The sequence below is a fragment of the Vulpes lagopus genome, chromosome 3, assembly GCF_018345385.1.
Source record: "Vulpes lagopus strain Blue_001 chromosome 3, ASM1834538v1, whole genome shotgun sequence".
Taxonomy (NCBI): domain Eukaryota; kingdom Metazoa; phylum Chordata; class Mammalia; order Carnivora; family Canidae; genus Vulpes; species Vulpes lagopus.
This window is the reverse complement of record NC_054826.1, coordinates 49,632,204-49,646,924: the sequence shown is the minus strand read 5'-3', so window position 1 is coordinate 49,646,924 and position 14,721 is coordinate 49,632,204.

Here is a 14,721-nt window from a genome sequence, read left to right as displayed (position 1 = left end):
TAATTAGTAAAATAATAAACAATTAAATTGACGTAAGAAAAATTAACAGGAGAAAAGCAAATTTAATTTCATATATATAGGAGCTCACAAAAATATGAGACTCAAAGACATGACCCAAGCGGGCAGCTTTTAGACAAAGAAACAATACATTTGTGAAGAACTGACAAGACAAGTAAGTTTGGGTTTGGGATAGTGAATGAGTGAAGAAGTAACAAGGTTTGTTTATATAGCCTTCTTGCCCTCAATTCCCTATCTCTAGTGATAAGCACGTCTCTCCTGGCACAGGGAGGGTACCCTTCACATGGGAAATCTATTTCTTGCTTTCCAGGGGACAAAGGAGAATCATTGTGTCCTTTTTGCACAGGCTGTTTCTTGAGTAACTTTAAGTAAAAATAATATGCCAAAGTAGCATATTTTGGAGAGGCCTGTCCTGAACCCCATCAGTACCCATGTGTGGGGGTGTTTAACTGCACACATGGGCACTCGGATCTGGATCCAATTCCAACTGGACTGTCCCACATATAAGCTGTAGGACACGGGATAATTTTAATTTATCATTGGATAATAATTTTCATTTATCATTGGATAAACCCTCTGAGCCACTATTTTGTTGCCAGTCAAAACAGATAACGAAATAGAACCCCCCCCTTCCTGGGGGACTTGTGAATAAGAAGACCTAAAGTCTTCTAGCACTCCACACGGTACCAGCTCATGGTAAGCGCTAACAAATGGTAGCTCTCATTCTTTTTGCTTTTTTTTTTTTAAAGATTTTATTTATTTATTCATGATAGAGAGAGAGAGAGAGAGAGGCAGAGACACAGGCAGAGGGAGAAGCAGGCTCCATGCACCGGGAGCCTGACGTGGGACTCGATCCCGGGTCTCCAGGATCGCGCCCTGGGCCAAAGGCAGGCGCCAAACCGCTGCGCCACCCAGGGATCCCCTCTTTTTGCTTTATTACTCAAACTTCTGACCAAGATTTTGTTTTTTTAAGATTTTATTTATTCATGAGAGACACACAGGAGAGAGGCAGAGACACAGGCAGAGGGAGAAGCAGGCTCCCTGCAGGGAACCTGATGCGGGACTCGATCCCGGGACCCCAGGATCATACCCTGAATCAAAGGCAGATGCTCAACCACTTGAGCCACACAGGTGCTCCCTGACCAAGATTTTCATTGTCAGCCACCTCTTAAGCTCAATAAACAACACCTGCTTTTATTCAGAAAGATGTAGAGTGCAAAGAGGGACTATTATTCATAGGGATGAGAGAAAGTCTTACACCCCAAGCATGTAGCAGAGCAGCGCGTTTCCTAGCGCTCCTGTGCCTTATTTCCATGTCCTCACTGAATCATCACTTCACCTGTGAAGTTGGTTTAATGATGCCCAGTTTACAGACAAGACACTTGAGGCTCAGAGAATGAAAGGTCATACCTCCAGCCAGTAGAGGAGCTGGCACTCAGACCCAGGCCTAAGCACTTCGGGGCCATTGTCCCCTGCCCTCCCTGACACTGAAGGGCAGCTTCAGAGTCAGTGCCTGAGGCTGCTGGGGTCACTGTCGCAGGCAGAGGACACGGTATCACCAAAGGTCCGGGAAGACAGAGCAAGTAGTGTGTGGTTCTGGGGCATAGGGCATGTGATGCAGAGGGCGAGGCTGAGACTGGACCAGCTGGCACGAGGCCTCGAAAGCCACACTGAGGAGGCAGGATTTCTCTCAAGCCTGGGATTTCAAATCAAGGCAACAAGAAGGCCAGCGCTGTGCTTAAACAGAGTGGCTTTTGCACATTCCACAAAAATCAGCCCAGAGCTGCTCCAGGGAAGAATCCAGAAGACATGGCAGTGGCCTGGGCTGGGCAAAGTGTCTCTGGGAAGTATGTGCCTGAGGAAGCCGGCCGGGCCACAACTGCCAAAGCACCTCCTCTCCTCTCCTCTCCTAGGATATGGACAGGGGGGCCGGGACCCAGTGGCTGCTTCTCCATCTCTCACCACCCAGCCAGGGCATTTTGTGCTGCCGGCAGGAATTCCAGGAACCCACACAGATGTCAATGGTCTAAGTGTGTTAGCCACCAGGTCCTCCTGGAGCAGGAGGGTCACTAGAAGCAGTGGGTGCCACGGCCACTAGGAATACACATTAGCAGAATGTCAGGATTACTGATTGGGGTGTCCCTTGCTGTTCCGTGCTCCTCGACTCACTCTGCCTTCCTCCAGTGCAAACGGGTAGCCCCGGCTATTAACAGATGACACTCGCTGATGGGCTGCCTCCCTGGTGTCCTATGTTCAAGGCTGGAACTTGAGGTTTTTATGCTGCAGGCAAGAAAGAAAGAGCCAGGTCCCTCTGAGTGCAGTGAGATGGGGGAGTCCTCAACACTGGGGCGGTGGCGGAGGAGGCTGGCAGTGTCAGCAAAGGTGTCTCGGTGGTACATTTAACTTAGCAGGGCTAGACCTCAGCATCACAGTGGCAGTGATGCCTACCTTCCGGGGAGCAAGCAGGGGGATGAGGAGGACATCAACAGAAACCATGGCTGGAAGGCTCAGTTGAAGACCCATTTCAAGTGGGAACCTCCCAGATTGTGAGCTGCTCTAAAGAAGAGGGGTCCTCTCACCTCACTAACACCCGAGATTGAATAAAATGTGAATTGAGTGTCAGATGAGTTACAATTGGAGGAAACAAAAGAACGTAATATTTATTGATTGCACAGTCTCATTTATGGAGTGGGCTTCATGCCCTGTGACATTTACTCATAGGACATGAGGTCCTATTAATCGGAAGACCGATGTCTTCTTCAGGAATTGTGTGGTTGCTAGGAACAGACTTTTACTCAGCAAAGTTCACAGAAGAGGGAACTGGCCATCAAGATACAGAGCCATCTTACAGACTCCTGCTTCTCTCTGATCCCATGCCCTGCTCTCTCTCTGCAGACTCATCATCTGCAGGTTTTTCCTTTCTACTTCAGGCTCCAGTCCAGCTCCCCAAACATCCCCTGGGGAGGCAGGAGCATTAATGATAAAGGCCCAAGTCACATCCTATTTGTGGAACTTTGTTACTATGTTTCCCAGTGGAGTAACATTGTAGACACATTCTCCATTCACATCCCTCCTTCTCCCTCTATCCGCTAAATATAGCCAATGTGTCTGTATCATTGATGAGGGGCCATAATGAAAACTTAAAATAATGGATAGGCTTAGAGGCAGATATACACTCATATGATCTCAATGGAGGGGCCTTCCCAGCATACAAAACTCATCTTCGAGTCCTTTCTTAAATCCTTTATCTTTTGTGCTAGTTCTAAGAAATACTGTTTCAGAATTGGTAGAACTTATTTAGAATTTCCTACTGGAATTCCAGTACACAGTCTATTGTATTTTCATGAACAAGATACTATGGTTTCTTCAATAAATATCTTACACTTAAAAAAAAAATATCTTACACTTGTTTTTAATATACATATGATGGGAAATTTTATTCTCATTTTTTTCTTAAAAAATTGGGATGTATCCCAATCAGCAGCAATCTAGAGTCTGACAAATATGGCAAAACACTGAAACTCTGCTTCACCCTCTGTAAGATGAGGATACTAATAGAGTCTGCTCTGTAGGGTTGATGTAAGAATGAAATAAAGTGCACGGGAGAATAAATATTGGACAAACATTAGTTATTCTTCCTATAACACTGCAGCGAGGGGCTAACACTATTAAATTGATCCAAGGCCTGGATATCTTGGTCTAAATTCTCTGAAGGATTAATCTATTGCTATGGAGTTTGTCCCTCTTGGGCCAGGAATCATCTGGAATCTGGTCCAATTAGTTCAGCCAGGGGAAGGGGTCACATGACATAGATGTAGCCCCCTCGGCTAACCATGTGGCTGGGTGGTGGGGAAGGTGATTGCCAAGAGATTGGATGGGTAGATTTGCAATGACACATGTGTTTGGAATCAACAATGAGAGGATTTAGAGTCCAGAGCTAAAAAGACCATTGAGTGGCCCAGTCACTCCAGTTTTACATGTTTGGAAATCAAGGCTCTAAGAAACACAGTGACCCACCTGAAGTCACACAGTGAACTGGAGGCAGAGGCTACTCCAGGAAACAGTTCTCTTCACACCGTGGGTCTATCCAGTGGCAGCATGGCCCATCGCTGACCCCTCCCACCACACCACGTGCCAGGTTCTTCCTCAAAGACTTGTGAGTTCAATGATGCCACAGCTCTGTCCTGTCAACAGCCTGGAATCCCAGGCTGCAGGAAGTGCTTAGCTTCCTAGCCTTCAGCCAACCAAGCCCAGCCACCTATACAACCAGATTCCACCCATTCCATCCAGCGAAGCAGGTGTGATTGCCAAAAGTATTCCTCTGTACGTTTGCTCAGTGAGCAGCTCCCTTTATCTGGAATGTCCTCCTCCCTGCCCACCTGAATTCCACAGACCCTGCTGCAGGCCACTGCCTCTGGGAAGTTTTCCCTAATGCATACTGCTATCACACACCCCTACCTCCCAATGTCTGTGTCTCTTCCTCTTTCTGAAGTCAATAGACCACTGCCCCTATCCCAGCCACAGGGCACGAAGTTACACACTACCTACTAATTCTAATTCTCTTATATATTCTCTCTTGAGATTTAGAAACTTTGTCTTAAACATTTTGCATTAACAAAATGGGTGTTTCTTTTTTTTTAATAAATTTTTATTTATTTATGATAGTCACACACACACAGAGAGAGAGAGAGAGAGGCAGAGACACAGGCAGAGGGAGAAGCAGGCTCCATGCACTGGGAGCCCGACGTGGGACTCGATCCTGGGTCTTTAGGATCGCGCCCTGGGCCAAAGGCAGGCGCCAAACAGCTGCGCCACCCAGGGATCCCCCAAATGGGTGTTTCAATGGTGCTCAGTAAACACTTGTTGAAGACATGAGTGAGTGAACAAACAATGGCTGATGGGTGTGACTATGTGAGTTGGACCAGCCTCCAGTCCCCAGATTCCTGGGACAGGTGCTAAGGGCTCCATTTGGCACCAGTGACAGCAGCTTGTCATGGAGGACTCATGGGGGCAGGTCAGGTTGGAAGGTCCTCACTGACCACTGTGCTTCTAAAGTCTCACAATGACTCCATTATCACTCCCATTTTACCAAAGAGGAAACTAAGGCTCTGAGACAGAAATGATTTGCTGGAGGTCACATGGGCAATCTCTTCCTGACTGGGGAGTCAGACTGGGATGAAGCTGACCCCACAGCTTGTGCCCAGACTACCTACCTCATGCAGAGGCTGTGTGCAAGCAGGGCCCCTGGGATGCAAATGAGTAGATCATACCTCTGACTTCCAGGAGCACCTCAGGTGCTTGGTGGGCTGTGGCTGAGGTGAGTCCTAAAGGTGAATCCCAGGATCCCATGCTCCCACAAGGACAGAGGCTTAACAGGAGGCCATGGGAGTATAAAGTGCCCCTAAACATAAGGAAGCAAGTGAACCCTCTCTACGTAGCCAAATCTCTAGTCCCTTTGACCTTCAAACTTCTCTATAAGACAGGTAGGATGAGGATCCTTAAAGCTGATATAGATGACAAACTGAGAGTCAGAGAGGTAGATGACTGGCCCAAAGATGCTCAGACACCTGTTGGAGAACTTCTTTCTCGGCCTCCTCTCTGACTAACCACCTCTCTTTCCACTGTCCTGCAGGGAAACCCTGTTCCAGACCTCTGGGTTCCCAAACACACCCTTCTTTATCTGACTGCCCAGCCTCCGTGCAGGCCGCTCCCCCTGCCTGAATGCCCTGTCCCCACCCTACATTTTCCAAGGCTCCTGGTTTTGCAGTACCCAGCCCAGATCTCACTTCCTTTCAAAACTTCTCCAGTTCTCTTCCAATCTAAATAAATCCCTCTGTCTACCCCCAAAGAATCTCTCCCTACATCACATGCTAATTTAATCCCTCTTTAAATAAGAACACAAGAGCCTGGCCTCATGCCTGGCACATCTGAGAGACTGAGACAAAGATACGGTACAAAGATACGGTGTTCAGCAGATTCTGGTGGAAGGGAGGTGGGAACGACTAAACAAACGAATGAGTGGCCCTCTTTGGCCCTTCATGGTTGCTGCCAGAGTTCATCTCGGCATAATGACCCACAAAGTTCCCAGCACAGAGCAAGTGCCTGGAACGTGCTCACTGGCATGAACTGGTTTGAAGCAATGCAGTCTCCCAGGCCATACCCAGCCAGCATAGCTAGGCTTCCTGATGGGGCAGATGCCAACACAAAGGCCCCAGCAGGCCTGGCGCCAGGGAGCTGCCCACTGATCTCCAGAAAGGAGCAAAGTCTGTGGCCCCACCCGCCCATCCTCTGCCACTCAGGGGCTGCACACCCTGAGCCTCCCGGGAAGAAATTGAAGGAGGGCCTGGAAATCAAGTTTGACCAGATGGCCAAGCTAGTCTTTTACTCAGCTCTTGTAGAGCTCTGGGGCTGGGGTCAGAGGCGTGGCTGCAGAGCAGGCCAGGGCGGTTTATGGTTAAGAGCACAGGACCTGGATCTGGGTTCAAATACTCACCTGCTGGGTACCAGCTGTTGTGACCCTAAGCAAGGCCACTCCCTCTCTGGGGCTTCAGATTCCTCCCCCGTAAAACGCAGGAACAGTCAGTTGCCACAGGTTTAATCTATAGACAGATCCTGACTTGAGACATGTTCTCACCCTTTTATGGCATAATAAATTAACGACAAAGAACACATGTATCTGTATATGTGCATCTTTACCTCTATCATGACAGATAAATGATAGATGGATAGGTAGATGCAGGTGCAACGCATATATATCACCATAACAGGTGACCCATTATCCTCCCTAAAGAAGGACTGGCCTTCATTCTGAGAATTTATCCTCACTCTATTTTCATTTTATAGGTGGAAGGGTGACAGGCATTTGTGTTTATAGTTCCCTTTGCCTAGAATCCTTAACCCACTTACCTACCTAAGACTCACCCCCTCACCAGTCTCAGAACTTTATTCAGATGTGTCTTTCTTAAGGACACCTTCCCCGAGCACTCTATTTAAAATACAATCCACCCTACTCGAGGTGCCCTTCCTGGACCTGTTTCTCCTCCATAGCACTTATACCAGCAGACCTATTATTTATTTCCTGTTCTGGTCCATTGTCTGACATTCCCTAGGATGGCAGGGATCTTTGTCTATCTTGTTCACAGCTATATCCTAGGACCTGAAATAATACCTGGCACATAGCAGGCTCTCAATAAATATTTGTCAAATGAATAAACAATTAAATGGATATTTGTTTTTTAATGTCTTTCCTCAGTAAAAAAAAAAAAAAAAAAAAAAAAAAAAAAGCCAGAAACTCACTCATTTTCAGCTCCCTAAATTGGGCATTGGAAAGGAGGGGATTTTACTGGCCTAAGAAATCCTTAAATCATTGAGAAAATGTATGTTAATGTTTGGACACAGGTCAAGACTGGTGGTAAAACTCACTAAGGGTAATAATGATTTCTCTCTTCCTCCTGCGTCCCTCCCCCTATCCCCTCCCCTCACTCCTCCCCTGGCCTTATCTGTTCTTACCAGGGCTGTCCCCAGAGCTCTGAAACTCAAAGGAACCTTCTGTCCTCTCAATTTGCCCAATTCTACTTATTTTATTAATTTTTATTTATTTATTTTATTTATTTATTCATGAGAGACACAGAGAGAGGCAGAAACACAGGCAGAGGGAGAAGTAGGCTCCTCACAGAGACTCTGAGGCGGGACTCAATCCTGGGACTCTGGGATTATGACCTGAGTCAAAGGGTAGCCGCTCAACCACTCAGCCACCCAGGCATCCCTCACTTATTTTCTTTAAAGATTCAGATTACAGACTGGCTGGGAGAACCAACCAGGCTGTCAATAGGCATGAAGAAAGGCCTGCCCACCTAGTTGACCTGGAAGGCTGTATTAGCAAGCCTGGTCAGAATTTGATTACTTTTATGATCCCAAGTCACATATGAAATCAATGAAAGGTTTTTGTTAGTTGGTTTGCTCCTTAGCTCCAGGCCTGCTGTTTAGGGAAGTTGAGAGTTCAATTCCGAGGATAACTGTGGACCAGGAGGAGCTGCCCCGCGGGCAGGAAGGCCTGGGGCAGCTGACAACCGGCACCCACGCATGAGGGAGGGCAGGGTCAGCTGCAAGAGCCTGGGTCAGAGCCAGAAGGAAACTCAGAGACTAAGTAGATTGACTCGGTCATTTTGCAGCTAGGGAGACTGAGGTGCAGAGAGGTACTTAGGACTGACCTGAGAGCTCATTTGAAAATAACAGAACCAAGAGGTTAATTTTGTTTCCTGACTCCCTGTCCTGCATCCTCTGATCAGGGCAAGAGGGGCTCCAGCCCCAGGCCTTGCTCTTCAGAGGAACCCACTCTGGCTCTCTCCCCTGCCCACGTGAGGAATTTGCGGGGGACAAGGCTGTATCCAGTTGGAGCCCATGCAGCTTCCAGGTTTCCAAGATCCTGGGATTCCATGTTAGTTGTTCGAGCCCACTTCCCAGGCCTTTATAGGCCTGTCCCCAGTCCTATTTTTGCTAGGGTAGGCCATGCAGCCAGTGGGTGCTGTTTGCTGGGGTGGGGATGGGGGGGAGGGGGGCTCTCTGCCCAGAGGCTCCATACAATGCAGGAAAACAAAATGAGGGCAGCAGCTGGCAGGTGTGGTGTGAAACTCCAAGGTTGGGCCTAATTCCAGGTCATTAGGAAGCTCGGTCTGTCCGTCAATAAAACACATTTTTATTTAATGGTGCGTTAGCTTGATTTATGACTTTTGAAATATTTAGACTACAGTTTGTCACCCCATCTGGAGTGAGTCCACTGTCCAGAGCAGACCTTGCTGCCCTGTCCTGCCTCCACCATGGACTATGGGGGTGAGAAGAGCCTAGGCTTCCAGAAAGAAGGAGTTAGAAGAAGGAAATGAGCTGGGCATCCGCCTCCTCACACAGGTGCTCCATGCCCTGGATCTAGGGCCACTCTCACATCACTGTTTCAGCTGAGAAAACTCAGGCTCATGAGGTTTTGGCCAAGGTCACACAGCCAGGAAGAGATGACCGAAGGGCTCTCACCTTTCCCGACTGAATGGGAAGTTCACTTCAAAATGACAAAAGAAAGGAACAGTTTCTGGCTCTCCTGGAAGCCCCCTTTCACACCTATAGGTGTTCCTGGCTAGGCATCTGCCTGGTGGATTTACCAGGGCAGCTGGGTTTGCAAGGGCCGTGCTCATCTCCGCCTGGCTACTGCTATAGTCCAAACATCTACTGTGTCATGACTTCTCAGAAAGGAGCTTCAGGGGCAGTGGGGGTGACAATGCAGGAAATAGGAACTGGCATCCGGGTGCACCATCAGATACAAGAGGCCGAGATGAGGTTTCTCAGAAAGTTGGGCTTCTCTGCATCTTTCCCAGGGATCCCAAATCTTCACTAAGTTGATTTCCTGTTGAAGAGAGACCTTCGTTCTGCCAAAGCTTCTGTTTAATTATTTCTAATGAGATGATCTGAACTAGAGATCTCTATCAGACCTGGACACTCCTCCAATTAGGATTTCTTTGTAGGGGCACCTGGGTGGCTCAGCAGTTGAGCGTCTGCCTTTAGCTCAGGGTGTGATCCTGGAGTCTTGGGATTGAGTCCCGCATCGGGCTCCCTTCATGAAGCCTGCTTCTCCCTCTGCCTGTGTCTCTGCCTCTCTCTGTGTGTCTCTCATGAATAAATAAATAAAATCTTTAAAAAAAAAAAAAAAGAACTTCTTTCTAAACATTGGTCCTGTCTGCCACTGCATGCTCATCTCTTCCCATGACTTCTCCGTGTGCCCTGAGCTCCCCTTCAGCTTCTGAAGCAACCTTTCACTTTTGCACATGCTTCTTCCCCTGGGATGCCCTTTCCCTCCTTTCCTGACCCAGCCAGCTCTTTGCTCTTTAGGAGCCAGCTAGAACCCTGTCCTCTAGTCCCTCCCAGCTGCCCCCCGCCCCCACTGGATCCTCTGGGCCTCCTCTGTTCTCCCCATGCCCCGTGCTTCCTTCATAAAAGGACTCTGTACCCTGTGGGCTGACTGCTACTGGTCTGGCTCCCATTGTAACTCATGAGCAACTGGGGGCTAGGGACTGGATTGTACTCTGCTCTCTGTTCCAGTGCGCACTTTGGACCTGAAATGCAGTAGGTGCTCAGGAAAGGTCAGCTGAGGGTGGGAGCCCCCTCTCTCAAAGGGTGTGCCCTCAGCACGACCTTATTTGCCATTTCCTTTCCCCGAGGAGGAGGACTGACAGGGACAGCTATTATTATCCTCATTTTATCACCCTGGTGGTTGAGAAGCACTCAGACCATTCTTGTCTCTGGGGGCTGGAGCTGGTGTCAAGCAGTTCTGGTCTTTCCCTTGCTTGGCTGGGGGCAGGGCAGCCACAGCAGCAGTGGCTGCTGGATGCCCGACCTCGAGCAAGGTGGCATTTGACCTTTTCTCAGCAATCTCCAGATTTTGCCCCGGGGTGAGGAGCAAGAGTAAACCCCAAACCCCGCAGAGCTGGACCAAGGAGGCCAGAGACCCTCCCTCTCCCAGGGACCAGAGGGAGCCCAGGCAGTGACATTTCCAGGCAGGAGCTGGGCCCAACCCCAGGGACACACCAACGCAGGGCTGGGGAGGAGGGGAAAGGTCGGTTGCAAAACCCTGCGTGTGGCAGCTTCACTGCTGAGTCATGTTCCTGAGGCCTGCTGGGGACCAAAGTCAGAGGCCACAAGCTCAAAACTGCCTGGTTAGTGCTGCTCCTGTTGACTGCCTGGCTTTCCACATCCAGTCCTTCCTTGGGTCTCACTGATCCCCTTCTGTAGGGCACAGCTGTTAGTGCTTTCCCCAGCGTTCCCTCCCTGTTTTTGGTGACAGCACCCCAGCTTTCCTTAGAAATCCTCTTCCCCGCTCTCAGCCCAGGTGAAGTTGAACTCTCCCCCTCTCCAAACACCAAGGATGGTCACAAGGCTCCAGCCTACCCATCCAAGCAGAACACTCCTTCACACAGTGACTAGCTCCAGGATGGGAACATAATGGAAGCAAAGCAAATGAGACTCACTTCCAAGACTTTCATCACAATTGAGGGAGAAAAGACCCTCTCTTTTTCTATAGGATTACCAGCTGTGTGAATATCTCAGCCTAGAGGACACAGGGCTTTCCATGTGCATTGTGGTGGTCTGAGACGTGAGGTCAGCCCAGGGAAAAGCAGAGCCAAGAAAATATACAAGGAGGGGACCCAGCCTTCCAGCCATTTGTGAAACTCAATATGTACCTCTCATTTTCCAGCGACACGGACTAATACTTTCCTCTCTGCTCAAGCATGTCTTGAAGTTGGGTTTTTGTCATTTGCAAACAAAAGATTTCTGACTAATGCCATCTAGATTATATTTATTCCATCTATCTTCCTCTCTGTCCTCACTCTCTATGCCCTCGTCTAAGCCTTGTCATTGGCCTTAACATCCCTACCCTGGATCGTTGTATACCAGACCATCAACTAATGGTGACAACAGAGTAATGATAGTTGGATACCTGCTGCTATTTGCAGGCACTTCCTATTTATTATAGTGACCCCACAAATTCATATCCATATCTTACTGATAGAGACTGAGGGTCAGAGAGGTAAGGGACTTGTACACAGCTAGTAGGCAGCAGAGCTAAGATTCAAACTCAGGGGATCTGACTCCAAAGTGCATACTCTTTGACCACAGCTTCATCCTGCTTTCTTTAATTCTAGGTGTGTCTTGTTTCTCTGCAGCAGATATTTAGGTGGGAACACTTTTATGTGTGGAAGCACAGTCATGGGGATAGCCAGAGTCTGTCAAGTATCTTGGACTTCATAGACCCTTTATAGGGACACTGACTCTACATTTGGCCCATCATTTTTCTTCTGCACTCATTTTCCTTTGCCTCAACTTCCCTACCCATGTCTAATTTTGCTGCCATGCTCTCACTGGCAGGGTTTGGCTCACATGCCCATCATTATACAGTCAGGGATCAAGAGATGTGTTATCTGATTGGGTCACCATTTCCTATTCTTGGGTCTGGGTCTTGGTCAGTTCCACCCAAACTAGATGGATGGAAATGTGAAAGATGATCCCCCAGAGACAAATCAAGGAGGGGTAGACTCCTGCTCTCACCTGCTGCCCAAGACCTCAGCCACCCAAAGCAACAGTTACTTATTTGATTTTGCAGTGTGCCAAGCCCTAGGCTGAGCACTGAAAGGACAGAGATTAGGCAGAGACTTGTCACTGATCTGGATGGTGAAAAACGCACTGAGAGCAGGTGGACCATGGACAAACTAACAAAACATTGTGTGATAAGGCCACAGCCAAGGAAGTATGAAGGACCTTTAGAACAGTTCGTTTTGCTTGGGGATAGAGGAGGGGGGCATGGGAAAAGCCATGTCGAAGAGACAACACAAGCTGGGCTTCAAAGGGTGTGGAAGCTTTCTTCAGGAAGGATGGTAGGGCAACAGTGCGTGGAACAGCAAGTGCAGAGGTGCAGAGGCATGGGAAATCTGCCCTGTTCTGGGAAGAGAGTGTAGCTTGGTGACAACACAAGACAAGGAAGGGGAGGAAGAGAAGAGATTTGCCTGAGGAATAAAGGAGAAGAAAAGCAGAAAATTAATCCCTGGCATTTGAATGGCTTTTCATCTAAGCTTTGCCTAAACAGCACAAGAGGAAGTTGATGCTTTCCCACTCTGCAGCTTGCCTGGGGAGAGGAAGGGTTAAATCAGAACAAGATGACAATAGGCCTGGGGAGCTAACTATGGAATGGGGAGACCAAGGCAGCTTGGGACTTGAACACAAGAGAAAGGACTGGGGAGAAGGAGGGAGGGAGGCCAAGGAAGGGACAGGTTAATTGTTGAACTCAATAAAAATTTGCATGCTGAGCCCTGGAATGGACCTTGGGGATACAGAGATCAATAAGGCAGGGGTCCTGGCTTCACAGGCTCACAAGCAGGCTCACAAGAAGATGGCTAAGACAGTGGAGTGGGCTGAGTTCTATGGCTTGATTTGTCTAGCAAGAGTCTGTGGAAGCACCAGGAGCAACTTTCCTAGTCCAGGGACAGGGAGAAGGCTTCCTAGAGAAAGTGACATTGGGAGCTGGACCTTAAAGGATTACTAGGTGTTTGCCACCTAGAGATTGAGGAGCTCTCATAACTCTGATATTCCCTTTTATTAAGATTGGCTACACCGTAGTTACTTGGCCAGTGTCTATCCTTTCTGCTGAAATCCATAGGCATGGGCATGCTATCTGGTTCACTGAGTTTTCTCCTATACTGAAGAGAGTGTCTGGCATACAATAGGTGCTCAGTAATGTGTGTGTGTACATGAGAGAGCAGCTTGTGCCAAGGCTGAGTGAAGGGTGCACGTATTGACAGCAATACAAACTGGCTTGGGGCAAGATAGGCGGGGCAGGCAGAGTCCAGAGCGGAAATAGTCTTGACTGCCCATCTTAGTAGTTTGGATTTTATCCTCTAACTGGGGGGGGGGGAGGGACACAGTCAAATCTGCACTCATTCATTTATTGACAAATATTTATTGAGTACCTACTATGTGCCAAGTTTTGTGTTAGACCTTAGGGGCTATCGTGAGAGCAAGACAAACTCCTTCCCCGTGTGGAGCCTACATTTTCCTGGGAAACCAGATGGCAAACTTGTGAACCACTAAGAAAGAATATCTTTTTGGCTCGTGATGAAGTGATGGGTACGAAAATTAAAAGGGACAAGAGGTCAGCAAGCGATGAGAAGAGGGAGGCTCAGTGCCAGATGGGGAGTGTGTCAGATTGGATTGTGTTCAGCTGCAGGCAGCAGAAAACCTGACTCACAGTAGCCTAACCTACAGGAGTTTATTTATATCTTGCAACAGGAAGTCCAAGAGGTAAGCAATTCAGGCTGGATGGCAACTTGCTGGTGATGTCAAGAAACCACGTTTCTCCATCTTCCTGGTCTACCTCCTCAGTGTTATCTCTGAGGCTTAAAATTTTTTTTTAATGAGAAGAAATTTATGCATTTCATATTTATTTAAAAATGCATAATTAAAATAAGTTGCTTCCTTACTGACATGTAAATTACTCACCCAAAAAATTTAGGGAAGTCTTGATGTTCACAAAGATGACTGACATGAATTTTCTGGGGTGGAAAACAGGGAAAAGGACCAAAGCCACATCTGGGTTGATGTGATACACGATTGTACTGCCAGTGGGTGGATTGTGACTCTGTGTGTGCATGCAAGGTATTCAATTCTTCTGTTGGACTTGTTCCAGTGGAAACAGGTATTCAGAGCAAGAAATGGCCATGAAGAGTATAAGCCCCATCTCCTCCCAACTCCCACAAAGAAACTTGGAGACATTTTAGGATGAGCATCAGGCTTCCTAAATTTCATTAAATGGGAGCTGTGGGACAAGCTGACTGCAGCTGGTACTTGGCTTACAAAGGGATCACTCTGGGGCAGTAGGAAGATGGACTTGGGCACAAAAGTCTGGAAGCTCTAGTTCTGGAAGAAATGGGGAAGCCTGGATTTGGGCAGGTGATAGGCATGGAGGAGTTGGGGCAGCTGTGACAACTATGGAAGGGGGTGCCGAAATGGTGACAGTTAATGTAGAACTGAATGAAGGGTCTCACTGAGGTGAGGGGACCCAAATGTAGCTGTAAGAATTTAAGAATTGGTGAGCCAGGCCCAAGTCACCAACAATGTCAGCCTCCTCCACTGGAGAGTTGCTTCAAAGAGGCAAATCTCAAGATGGCTTGT